This window comes from Mustela erminea, chromosome 3 (genome assembly GCF_009829155.1).
Source record: "Mustela erminea isolate mMusErm1 chromosome 3, mMusErm1.Pri, whole genome shotgun sequence".
Lineage (NCBI taxonomy): Eukaryota > Metazoa > Chordata > Mammalia > Carnivora > Mustelidae > Mustela > Mustela erminea.
In genome coordinates this window covers 95,083,987-95,097,354 of record NC_045616.1, presented here as the reverse complement: position 1 = coordinate 95,097,354, position 13,368 = coordinate 95,083,987, and the positions used below count along the sequence as shown (strand labels likewise).

The 13,368-nt window shown below is 36.9% G+C and overlaps 1 protein-coding gene and 1 pseudogene across 6 annotated transcripts in view; one reads left to right on the top strand and one right to left on the bottom strand.

The window, feature by feature from the left end:
• LOC116587232 overlaps positions 1–2,227 on the bottom strand; it is a 48,908-nt pseudogene extending 46,681 nt beyond the window's left edge.
• CDC42SE2 (CDC42 small effector 2) overlaps positions 1–13,368 on the top strand; it is a 116,131-nt gene that overhangs the window by 47,078 nt on the left and 55,685 nt on the right. The window lies entirely within an intron of this gene.

Below are 13,368 nucleotides of genomic sequence, written 5' to 3'. Positions count from 1 at the left end.
AGCTGAGAGCTTGATGTGGGGCTGAATCCCAGGACCCTGAATTCATGACCTCAGCCGAAGGCAGAAACTTAACCAACTGAGCCACTCAGGCACCCCATACTGCACTTCATTTTTAATCTCTCATAGTCTGTACATACATCTTTTAAATCTTTGGTATAATCATTTTTATACATTTAAAAATCTGTTTATTATGCTGTATAATTTGCTGAGTTATATTTGTCTATGTATTTAAAAAAGTTTTTGGGGGGATAATATGTAGTGAATATTTTACATGTATATAACATGTAGTGAATATGTTGAATAAGTTAGTTTTTACCTTTTTATTATCTGGCTTAATTATCTGATTTAATTATCTGATTAGTGAGGCATCTTTATAAGCCTGTGTTTTGGCTAATGATAGGAAAATATTATATCAATTTTAGAGATGGAAAAACCCCAGAAAGTACATATTTATTATTGTTGTAGTTTCTTGTTTTCATGGTCGTGTGGCTGATTTCAAATTTGCCAGTTTTGCTGACTTGATAGCATCTTGCTGTGGGTGCCAGTCTTTAGAAGCTCTCTGGTGGGTTTAGGTATTTCTCTCTCTCTATTCTCTGTCACACACACAAACACATGTACACACACGTGAGGAATAATTCATTTACCAAATGTGAGAGCGTGAGGAAATGTGCATATAAAGAAAAAGGAGGTAGAATGGGGTTCCCCCATTTGGATATTGCTCCTGAATGGTTCAGAGTTTCTCCTGTTAAACTAGTAATTATCTGTGAAGTACTTTTGGAGTTTTTTAGGGAGTGGAATAATTTGGTATTAGCTCTTTAGTTTTGTCAGTACAATCCAAAATATGTCTCTATCTGTAGCTAGAAAATACTTTTGAAACATCTGATAATAGTGTTACAGTTTAAGGGAATGAAACTGATGTTAAATTCCTAGTTACTTTGGCGAATGATCCAGGGTTTAAGTATTTGGAAATAATGTTATTTGAGGGGGCTGTGCTTTGCTTAAGTAAATAGAATTGGGGCTCAGTGTTGGGCCCATTCAGCAGCTAACCATAGTATAATCATCCTTACCACAGCAGCTGGAATTTATTGTAGCTGTTGCTCTATGTTCTCACTGTAAAGGCTATGATTTCCATGAAGAAATCATAAAGGCAGGCCTTTTGTGGTTTTGATTACCAAGTGTTTTTCTGACCAGCATGAGAAAATGCTCTGCATGTTTTGGGCTATGTGGGTATAAGACACACACACTTTTATAAAGGAGGCCATTTCTTCTTTGGAAAGTAGTCACATGCAAGAAACCTATTTTCATTTATTGTTAGCATGTGATATTTGTAAATGGTTTTAATGTACATGTTCGCTGAAAAATACATAGAGGAAACGTTACTAATTAAAGGAAATGTGTTGATCTTAGGATGGATATAGACATTTTCCACTCAAGACCATATTCCCATGGTCATCTTTTTCTGTAGTTTTCTTTAAAAATGGTTTGACCCATAGAACTGACCACAAGTTGAGTGCTATGTGTATTGTCATTGGGTATTTTAATTTATTTTAATTACAGTGTAGTTAACATACATTGTTGTTTTAGTTTCAGGTGTACAGTATAGTGATCAGCACTTCCATACATCACTCAGTGCTCATTAAGATAAGTGTACTCTTAATCCTCTTTACTTATTTCACCCCCTACCTCCCCCTGGTAACCCTGTTTGTCATCTCTAGTTCCCAGTGTATTGTTTATTGGTTTGTTTCTCTCTCTCTCTTTTTTTTCCCTTTGCTCATTTGTTTTGTTTCTTAAATTACACATATGAGTGAGATCGTAAGGTATTTGTTTTTCTCTGACTGGCTTATTTTGTTTAGTATTATACTCTCTAGCTCCATCCATGGCATTAAAAATGGAAAAATTTTACTCTTTTATGGCTGAGTAATACTCCATTGTATATATATATATATATATACATACACTACCTCTTTATCCATTCACCTATTGTTGGACACTTGGGCTGCTTCCATAGTTTAGCTGTTGTAAATAATGCTGCAGTAAAATAGGGGTGTATATATTCCTTTGAATTAGTGGTATTGTATATTTTGACTAAATAACCAATAGTGTGATTACTGGATCATAGGGTACTCCTATTTTTAATTTTCTGAAGAATCTCCTTGTTGTCTTTCATAGTGGCTGTACCAGTTTGCAGTCCAGCTAACAGTGCACGAAGGTTCCTTTTTCTCCACATTCTGGTCTACACTTACTATTTCTTGTCTTTTTTATTTTAGCCATTCTGACAGGTGTAAGGTAAAACCTCATCGTAGTTTTGATTTGCATTTCCCTTATGGTGAATGATGTTGAACATCTTTTCATGTTGTCTGTTGGCCATTTGTATGTCGTCTTTGCCGAATTCTCTCTTCATGTCTTCTGCCCATTTTTAAATTGAATTATTTTATTTATTTTTGTGTTGAGTTGTATAAATTCTTTATGTATTTTGGATACTGATTTTTTTTTTTAAAGATTTTATTTATTTATTTGTCAGAGAGAGCGAGCACAGGCAGACAGAGTGGCAGGCAGAGTCAGAGGGAGAAGCAGGCTCCCTGCGGAGCAAGGAGCCCGATGTGGGACTCGATCCCAGGACGCTGGGATCATGACCTGAGCCGAAGGCAGCTGCTTAACCAACTGAGCCACCCAGGAGTCCCAAGATTTTATTTATTTGTTTGACAGAGAGACTCCACTGAGCAAGGAGCCTGATGTGGGGCTGGATCCCAGGACCCTGGAATCATGACCAAAGCTTAAGGCAGTTGCTTAATGACTGAGCCACCCATGCTCTCTGATTTTTTTTTTAAGATTTTATTTATTCATTTAATAGAGATCATAAGTAGGCAGAGAGATAGAGAGAGAGAAGCAGGCTCCCCACTGAGCAGAGAGCCCGATGCGGGGCTTGATCCCAGGACTCTGGGATCATGACCTGAGCTGAAGGCAGAGGCTTTAACCCACTGAGCCGCCCAGGTGCCTCTGGGTACATACTCTTTATTGGGTAGGTCATTTGCAGACACCTTCTCCCATTTAGCAGGTTTTGTTTTATTTTGTTGATTTTTTCCTTTGCTGTGCAGAAGCTTTTTATTTTGATGTAGTCCTAATAGTGTATTTTTGCTTTTATTTCTTTTTCCTTAGGACATATCTAAAACGATGTTTTTATGGCTGATGTCAAGAGAAATTACTGCCTGTACTCTCTTGTAGGATTTTTATGGTTTTGGATTTCTCATTTACGTTCTCAAACCATTTTGAGTTTATTTTTATGTATGGTATAAGAAAGTGGTACTGTTTCATTCTTTTGCCTGTAGCAATCCAGTTTTCCTAGCACTATTTGTCGAAGAGACTTTTTCCCATTGCTTATTCTTGCCTCCTTTATTGAAGATTATTTGACCATATAATTATGGATTTCTTTCTGGACTTTCTACTCTGTTCCACTGATCTATGTGTCTGTTTTTATACAAGTACCATAGTGTTTGAATTTCTTCAGCTTTGTAACATAACTTGAAGTCTGAAATTGTGATACATCCAGTTTTATTTTTCAAGATTGCTTTGGCTATTTAGGATCTTTGGTGCGTCCATATAAATTTTAGGATTTTTTTCTTCTAGTTCTGTGAAAAATGCTGTTGCTCTTTTGATTGGGATTGTATTAATATGTAGGTTCCTTTAGGTAATATAGACATTTTAACAGTATTTTTTCTTCCAGTCCATAAGCATGGAATGTCTTTTCATTTATTTGTGTTGTCTTCAATTTCTTTCATTGGTGTTCTGTAGTTTTCAGAGAACAGGTCTTTCACCTTTGATTAAGTTTATTCCTAGTTATTTTTTTATTCTCAATGCAGTTATTGGGATTGTACTCTTTTTTTTTTTTTAATTAAAGATTTTTATTTATTTTTTTGACAGAGATCACAAGTAGGCAGAGACGCAAGCAGAGAGAGAGAGAGAGGAAGGGAAGCAGGCTCCCTGCTGAACAGAGAGCCCGACGCGGGGCTCGATTCCAGGACACTGGGATTATGACCTGAGCCGAAGGCAGAGGCTTTAACCCACTGAGCTACCCAGGCTCCCTGGGATTGTTTTCTTAATTTCTCTTTCTGCTGCTTCATTACTACTGTATAGAAATGCTGTGGATTTCTGTACATTGGTTTTGTATCCTGTGGCTTTACTGAATTCATTTATCAGTTCTAGTTGTTTTTTTGGTGCAGTCTTTAGGGCTTTCTTTCTTTCTTTTTTTCTTTTCTTTAAGATTTCACTTTAGAGTGAGAGAGTGTGTGCTTGTGCGTGGGGACATGAGTGGGGAGGAGCTGAGGGAGAAAGAGAACCCCAACCAGACTCCACTGAGTGAGGAACCTGACAGGGGGCTCAATCTCACAACCCTGAGATCAGGACCTGAGCTAAAATCAAGAGTCGGAGGCTTAACTGACTGAGCCACCCAGGCCTCCCTTTAAGGTTTTCTATATATAGTATCGTGTTAATTGCAAATAGTGAAAGTTTTACTTCTTCACCAATTTGGATGCCTTTTATTTCTTTCTGTTGTCTGATTGCTGTGGTCTTACTATTTTTTGTTTGTTTTTTAATATTTATTTATTTTAGAGAGAGAGCAGGAGTGCACGTGAGTGGGGGGCAGGGGAAGAGGGAGAGAATCTTCAAGCAGGCTCCCCACTAAGCACAGAGACCCACGTAGGGCTTATTCCCCATGACACATGAGATTATGACCTGAGCCAAAACCAAGAGTCTGCTCAACCAGCTAAGCCATCCAGGCACCCCTTGTCATTGGGTTTTAATGGCCAAGAGGGAAGAATAAATTTTACTCTTTAAATGTTGGCTAACACTTTCATCCCTAATTACATCCCTAAATATTCTAAGGTAGAGTTACATTTCTTTGGTTCCCTCATATATTTCAAGCAGTTTACAGGGCAGATTTACCAGTAAACAAATCTTCCTAAAACTTTTTAATTTTCTTCTTTTTCTTTTTCTTTTCTTTTCTTTTTTTTTTTTTTTTAAGATTTTGTTTATTAATTTGAGAGAGAAAAGAGAGAACAGGGGGAGGAGCAGAGGGAGAGGGACATAAAAAACTCCATGATGAGTGCCAAGCGTCACTTGGGATTCCTGGACTCCTGAGATAGTGACCTGAGCTGAAACCAAGAGTTGGACGCTTAACCAACTCAGCCACCCAGGTGCCAACTTAAATAATTTTTAAATGTCCAGTAAATTAAACTTGCAAATTTAGCATATCAGATTTTCTTATCTTTTAAGTAACTTAATAAATAGAATATAAAATATCATAATAAATTATTACAGATACATAAGAGCACTAAACTATTAATAGTGTAGGTTTTGCTTGACTTGATCATTTCTGTATCAATTTCTATATGTTACCAGAGTTAGAATATTATCCACCCAAAGGGAAACAATTACCGTCAAGGACGGTCGAAGTAATATGGTTAAAAATCGTGACTGTGGGGACGCCTGGGTGGCTCAGTTGGTTGGACAACTGCCTTCGGCTCAGGTCATGATCCCGGAGTCCCGGGATCGAGTCCCGCATAGGGCTTCCAGCTCCACGGGGAGTCTGCTTCTCCCTCTGACCTTCTCCTCGCTCATGTTCTCTCTCACTGTCTCTCTCTCAAATAGATAAGTAAAATCTTTAAAAAAAAAAAATCGTGACTGTGTGCTATTAGGGTGAAAAACTATAGATTTCAAATGGATTTCTGGGCAAAGAAACTTGAGGCTGATAGAGAGCCCTAGGACCTAGATGTGCCTGCCAAAGCTGAGCTGGCCATGGTTAGGATGGGTGTTTTTCTTAGGGTGAAGTTCTACCTGTCACTTAATAGGACCTTGGGAGCCGTTCCTTTCATCTATATACTTGAACACATAGGTTTCTAGTTTTATGCAGTTCTTTGTACTCAGGTGAAATTCTGGTCTTATAAATGAGTGGGGAGTAGGGATTGGGACAAACATCCTTCTGGTTCCCACTGTTAATTTTTTTTCTCCCTCAGATTCAGGGTCCCACTTCATCCTGGTGTTCTAAGCGTGTAGTAAACTACTCATTTAAAGTTCTTTATACAGAATAGAATTCTAAACCACTTATTTCAACTATAGTTCTCTACACTAGAGCCACAGAAAGTGATTTGGAGAACAGTTTCTGCCTCTGGAAGGAACGTCTTTTGTTTCATGAACAATGACAAATCTGTATTGAGATGAAACATAGAGGCTGTAGTTAGCCTTCTAGATACAACCACACTGTGTAATGGCTCCCCTTGTCCCTTAACCAGTACAGTTTTTCAGTTGGACACATAGTTTATTTCTCAAAAAGTAGATTACCTGTAGTAGAATCACCTTAGACTCAAAGAGACTTAGAAAGAGACTCATTATTAGAATTCAGCATTTGAAAAATACTGTTCTAATTTATAATACAGCATGATGCCAATAAAAATAGCAGAAAGGTTTTAAAGAATTAGGCTAGATGAATGTAAAATTTAAAAGACAAAAAATACCCAGAAAAGTTATGAAAGAAAAGGAAGTAGTTCTTTCATATATTAAAAATGTATTCAGGGGCACCTGGCTGGCTTAGTGGGTTAAGCCTCGGCCTTTGGCTCAGGTCATGATCTAGGGTCCTGAGATCAAGCCCCGCATCAGGCTCTCTCTGCTCAACGGGGAGCCTGCTTCCTCCTCTCTCTCTGCCTGCCTCTCTGCCTATTTGTGATCTCTCTCTGTCAAATAAATAAATAAGTCTTTTTAAAAAAATGTATTCTAAAACAATAATGATGGAGGCACCTGGGTGGCTCAGTTGGTTATTGGACTCTTGGTTTCGGCTCAGGTCATGTTCTCTTGATCAAGGGATCAAGCTTAGTGTTGGGCTCCATGTGCAGTGTGGAGTCTGCTTGAGATTCTCTCTCTCTCTTCTCGTCCTCTTACTCACTCTCTCTTTATCTAAAATAAGTAAATCTTTAAAAGAAAACCCATAGAATTATAATGATGAAAAAAATAAAATAGTGGAAACATTGTGATTCTGTGTATGAGCTAGGTCAGTAGTATAGAATAGAAGTTGTTCCAGATTCATAGGGAAATTCAGAATACAATAAAAGTGCATTTCGGGGGCACCTGGGTGTCTCAGTGGATTAAAGCCTCTGCCTTCAGCTCAGGCCATGATCCCAGGGTCCTGGGATCGAGCCCCGCATGGGGCTTTCTGGCTCAGCAAGGAGCCTGCTTCCTCCTCTCTCTGCCTGCCTCTCTGCCTACTTGTTGCTCTCTGTCTGTCAAATAAATAAATAAAATCTTTAAAAAAGGGGGCGCCTGGGTGGCTCAGTGGGTTAAGCCGCTGCCTTCGGCTCAGGTCATGATCTCAGGGTCCTGGGATCGAGCCCTGCATCAGGATCTCTGCTCAGCGGGGAGCCTGCTTCCTCCTCTCTCTCTGCCTGCCTCTCTGCCTACTTGTGATCTCTCTCTGTCAAATAAATAAATAAAATCTTAAAAAAAAAATCTTTAAAAAAATGCATTTCAGATCAGCAGAGAAAAGAATTTTTTTTAAAAATTGTATTATAGCAAAGTAGTAGTACAAAATTAAAAAAAATAGATCCTTCAGAGGAAGAAAACACATTTTTTCTTTATTTATTGGAGTTAGGAATTTTTTTCAAAGATTGGAAATACAGACACTCTAATGCATTGTTAGTGGGTGTGCAGTTTGGTATATTCTGTTAGGAGGAAATTTGGAAAATATTTGTGAAAATCTAAAATGCCTACCAAAATTTAAATCTGTAAACCATCATACTATACATGTGTGAATATACAGTATTATTCTGTGCATCATGTTTATAGACGTAAAAGATTAGAAATAACTCAACTTTACATCTGTTGGAGACTAATTATACTCATGATAAAATACAGCCTTTATAAATAGAGGGAGACAGTTTTTTAAAAGTTACTGATACTGCCTGATTTCTTTTTTTTTTTTTTTAAGATTTTATTTATTTATTTGACAGACAAAAAGATCACAAGTAGGCAGAGAGGCAGGCAGAGAGAGATGGGGAAGCAGGCTCCCTGCTGAGCAGAGAGCCCGATGTGGGGTGAAGCCCGGTGTGAGCTGAAGGCAGAGGCTTAACCCACTGAGCCACCCAGGTGCCCCTGATACTGCCTGATTTCTAAGATAAAGTGTTAAGTGAAAAAGCAAGGTGCCTAATGATGTGTGCAATCACATGAAAATATTTTAAAAAGGAAAAAATATATATGTGCATTCTTCTATGTGTGCAGAGCATCTGTGAAAGATTACACAAGAAGCTAATACTTGTGGCTTTGTCTGGAAGAAAATTGGATGGCTAGGGATAATGGTGAGATTTATTATTCATAATTTACTCTTGCATCTTTTGAGTTTTATACCATGGTGATATATTGGCATATTGCTTACCAAAAAGACACACACACACACACACACACACACACTCTCACTAATATTTAGTAATGAGGAACAAAACATTTATCCAAATTTTAATCTTTATCAACTCATCAGAATCTCTAAGAATCTCTAAGGGTGAGACTCACTTCCAGTTACATTAAGAAGTTTTTTTTTATTGTGATATAAAACATATAAAAATTACTTTCTTAACCATTTTTAAAAGTATAGTTTAGTAATATACTCACATTGTTGTAAACAGATCTTCATCTTGTAAAGTGAACTCTAAAACCCATTAAACAAAAACTTCTGTTTACTTCCTCTTCCCAGCCCCTGGTACTCTCATTATACTTTGTTTCTGTGAATTTGAGTACTTCAGATAAAAGTGGAATTACTCATATAAGTGGAATATGGTATTTGTCTTTTTGTGGCTGGCTTATTTCAGTTAGCATAATGTGTTTAAGGTTCATTCATGTAGCATGGGACAGGATTTCCTGCCTTTTTAAGACTGAATAGTATTGCATTATATGTGTGTATCACATTTTGCTTATATATTTATTCATTGATGAACATTTGGCTTCCTTCCACCTTTTGGTTATTATAAATAGTAGTGCCTTGAACATAAGCGTGTAAATATTCTTGGTGACTCTGCCTTCAGTTCTTTTAAATAGATAACCAGAAGTGAGATTGCTGGATCATTTGGTGGTATTATTTTTCAGATTTTTCAGGAATTGTCTATTGTTTACCATAGGAGTTGCACCCTTTTATGGTTTTACCAACAACACAGAAGAGTCCCAGTTTATTCTTGTTCTCACCAGTACTAATTGTCTGTTTTTTCTTTTTCTTTCTTTCTTTATTTTGGTTACCAGCCTTCATAATGGATATGGGGTGATCTCAATACATGCTTTTAACAAGCATTATAATCATATATTTATTGTATACGTAAAAAAGTTTATCAAGTATATTTAACCTAATGATTTCAGTTTGATTACCTAAAATGCAACAAGTAGCCACTTTTTAGAACTTTTTCTCAGTATGCTTTGTTGTTGTAACTTGAGGTGTGTGTTGTGAAATCAGATTTTAAAGGGCTAGTACCCTTTACTGTGCCTCCCCTGTTTTTTCCTTCTATTTAACCATGATTGAATGACCCAGGAACAGACTAGGCTATATTTATTCCCAAAGAATTTTGCCAGTAGTTGAAATTCGAAGGTTCTATGTGTTATGAGAATTCCTACTGTGTACCAGCATTATAAACACTATGATTTAATAAAAACACTTGTCATTTTCACTTTGTAACATAGTATTTGACCTCTGTTTATTTCAGTTTTTAAAAAAGTTTTATTTATTTATGTATTTGAGAGAGAGCACAAGCTGGGAGAGGGGCAGAGGGAGAGGGAAGAGTGGCTACTTGCTGAACAGGGAGCCCAATGTGGGACTTGATCCTAGGACCCTAGGATCATGACCTGAGCTAAAGGCAGACTCTTTTCTTTTCTTTCTTTCTTTCTTTTTTTTTTTTTTTTAAAGATTTTATTTATTTATTTGAGAGGGTGGGAGAGAGCGAGTATGAGAGGAGAGAGATCAGCGGGAGAAGCAGACTCCCTGCCCAGCAGGGAGCGCAATGTGGGACTCGATCCCAGGACTCCAGGATCATGACCTGAGCCGAAGGCAGTCACTTAACGAACTGAGCCACACAGGCGCGCCCCTGAAGGCAGACTCTTAACCGACTGAGCCATCAGATGCTCTTGTTTACTTTTATTTTTATTATTATTATTATTACTATTTTAAAGCTTTTATTTATTTATTTGACACAGAGAGAAATCACAGTAGATAGAGAGGCAGGCAGAGAGAGAGGGGGAAGCAGGGTCCCTACTGGGCAGAGAGCCTGATGTGGGGCTCTATTCTAGGACTCTGAGATCATTACCTGAGCTGAAGGCAGAGGCTTAACCCACTGAGCCACCCAGGTGCCCCCCCTATTTACTTTTAATTGAAAAGTTTTACCTTCATAGTGAAAGTTTTGTGTTAACTCTTCTCACAAGATGAATTCAGTCATAAGTTGTCTTTTAAGAGGAAGGTCAAACAGTCTTGGAGGATTTTATCCAGAGAACGAAAGTACATGAAATCCCAGTGAAAAATGGAAAAGGGGTATAAATTGTCTTCCAGTTTTTTTTTTTCTTCTCCAGGAAAATTTTAGGGGCATTATTTATTTGAGAGAGAGAGAGAGAGAGCACAAGTCGGGGTAGGGAAAGGGAAGAGCAGACTCCCTGCAGAGCAGGGAGCCCAATGTGGAACTCAAAACAAAATTAATGCCTGGTAAAATATTTTCCATTTTAAGTAAATTAATTGCAGTTTTCTTTTCCTGACTTGAAGTTTCTGAAATTATTTTTTTGGCATTACTATCACAGAATTGCCTATTCTATCTTGCTAGTATTTATTCTTTAGAAGTATTTAGTAGTGGTATTTAAAAGTATTGCATCATTGTGTGAGTATCTATCTATAACCTAAAATTACACTGTAAGTATTAGAAGTCATTTGAAAATAATTTTTGCTAGACTTTAAGTTTCACTACTGTGCAGTTTATGATTTTTCATTTAAACATTTAAACTGAGCAGTTGGATTTATGATATTTGGTGTGTGAGTTGGTAAAGAAGGCTGCTAAGTGATAGTATGGCTTGGGAAGGGTGGGGGTTTAATCCTCACTCTCGGTTTTGAGAAAAATAATGAAATCCTTTATATCCCTTTCCATAGACATGCATTTCAAAGACTTACATTTTAATAAGAATTGGTTGTGCAGCTGCAACCCTGGCAACACAGACTAGGAGAGAAGAATTGGGGCAGAATTCCAGAAATCAAGGCAGGCAATGGTCTCATGTGGAGCTGAGCTAATGAAAACTGATAAAAATATAAAGTACTTAGTAGAAGTAAGACCAGTTCTTTCTTTGGCATAGTGGATGTTGAAATTTTCCATACTATATTTTATTATTTAGTAAGTTAGAAAGCTGTTATAAGCTGCTTACTCAATTAAAGTAGCTGCATTATATTGTCCTTTAGTATAAAAACACCCTACAGACTCTGGGAAGCTAATATTTCTGTGCAGTATATCTAAAAAGTAATTGTTGCTGGCCCATTTGGTAAAGTATTGAGAACACAATGTACCAAGTTTGTCAGATTTTTAAAAATAAGTTTTTTTAAGTTTTAGTAATTTAAGAAATAAATGCTCACAGTAGTTTTAATGTAAATATGTGGTTTTTGGGCTCTTGAGGTGCCTTCAAATGATAAAATTTGTAAACGTAGTCTTCTCTCTTAATGCTATGACAGTGGTATAAAATCTGTTATGAAGCGGTAATTTAATTATTACCAATATTTAGATTGTGTCTGGGATTTTCCCTGCTGTCATAAGAAGTATTGCAAGAAAACATTTTTGTGCATATAAAGATTTTGCCTTTTTTTTTTTTTTCTGTATTAATTTTAGTAACTTCTGGATTTTCAGAACTGACACTAACTCAATACCTGTAAAAATTTTTGGTATTTTCTAAACATACTGCCAGTTTACATCATCTTAATTTTTCTAGGAATGAGTTTTTTCCTTAATAACTTATTTGAGCTTTTAAATCTTGACTTTTAGTTCTGGAAAGGTTTATTCTCATCATTTTTAAAAAAAATATTTTATTTATTTATTTGACAGAGAAAGATCACAAGTAGGCAGAGAGAGAGGGGGAAGCAGTCTCCCCACTGAGCAGAGAGCCCGATGTGGGGCTCGATCCCAGGACCCTGAGATCATGACCTGAGCTGAAGGCAGAGGCTTTAACCCACTGAGCCACCCAGGCACCCTGCCCACCCCCCCACCCCCCCACCCCCGCCCCGGCTCCAGTTTTAATGAGCTTTCCTTCCTTCGGTTTTATAGTTACTGCGTGTACATTTCTGGGTTGTCCAGGTCAGGCACTCTTCTTCAAATGGTGTAAGTTGTTTAGTGTTCATCTTTATTTTGCAGTAGTGTTTTGATCCAGATGTGTCTTTATTGTGGTTAGTAAGGTAATTGTCCCCTGGGGTGGGGGTTAGGGGACTATTATTTGCTGAATCTAATAGTATGTAGTGGGAATGACTAACAGCCACATCTTAGTTTGTGTCAGTTCAGGTAATTTTAAGGAGTGGGAGAGGACTTGAGTCTCAGTACAAATAGCCACCCAGCAGCACCAAATTGCTCTTAAGTTTTCCTGTTGGTTGCTACTGCATCAGGCAATTTCTGTTCAGGGTTTATTTTTTAAACTCTTAGAAATAAGTAGTAATACTTTCTGGAGATAAGAAATACTTATTATTTAATAGAAATAAGAAATAATACACTAAGAGGTAATTTCTTTTAGATTTTATTTAACCACCAGATCTGTAGGGTTTTGGTGGTGTGGTGGGGAACTTAACTAAATGGAACCCCAAAGTCAATTGTATCATCTGTAGACAGATGAAATAGAGGGTGACCCTACAGGTTTAGGCATACTATATATATTATAGGTAACCTAGTTAGTAATACATTTTTTGAAGTGTTCAAATCTCTTTTAATTACTCTGTTGATAATTGCTATGTTACTAGGCTTCATACATGGTTATTGCTAAACAATATCTGCCAAGGGGTTTGGATGCATATTGTGGATTTTTAAAATTATTTTGTTCTGAAATTAAAGTATGCAAAATAAAAAATCTGTCAAAATAAATGCATGAATACGTACATATGTACATACCTTTATAGTGAAATCGTACATTCAAAAATATATGCTTATTTTTTTTTTAATTGAAGTGCAGTTAACATAATATTGTAATAGTTTCTTATGTACAACATCATGATTCAGCATTTTGTATACATTTGGAAGTGATCACAGAGATAAATTTAGCTACCATCTGTCCCATACAGAGTTGCTAAATATTAGTAACTATATTTCCTGTGCTGTACATTGTATACCTATAGTTTGGCCTTCTAATCCC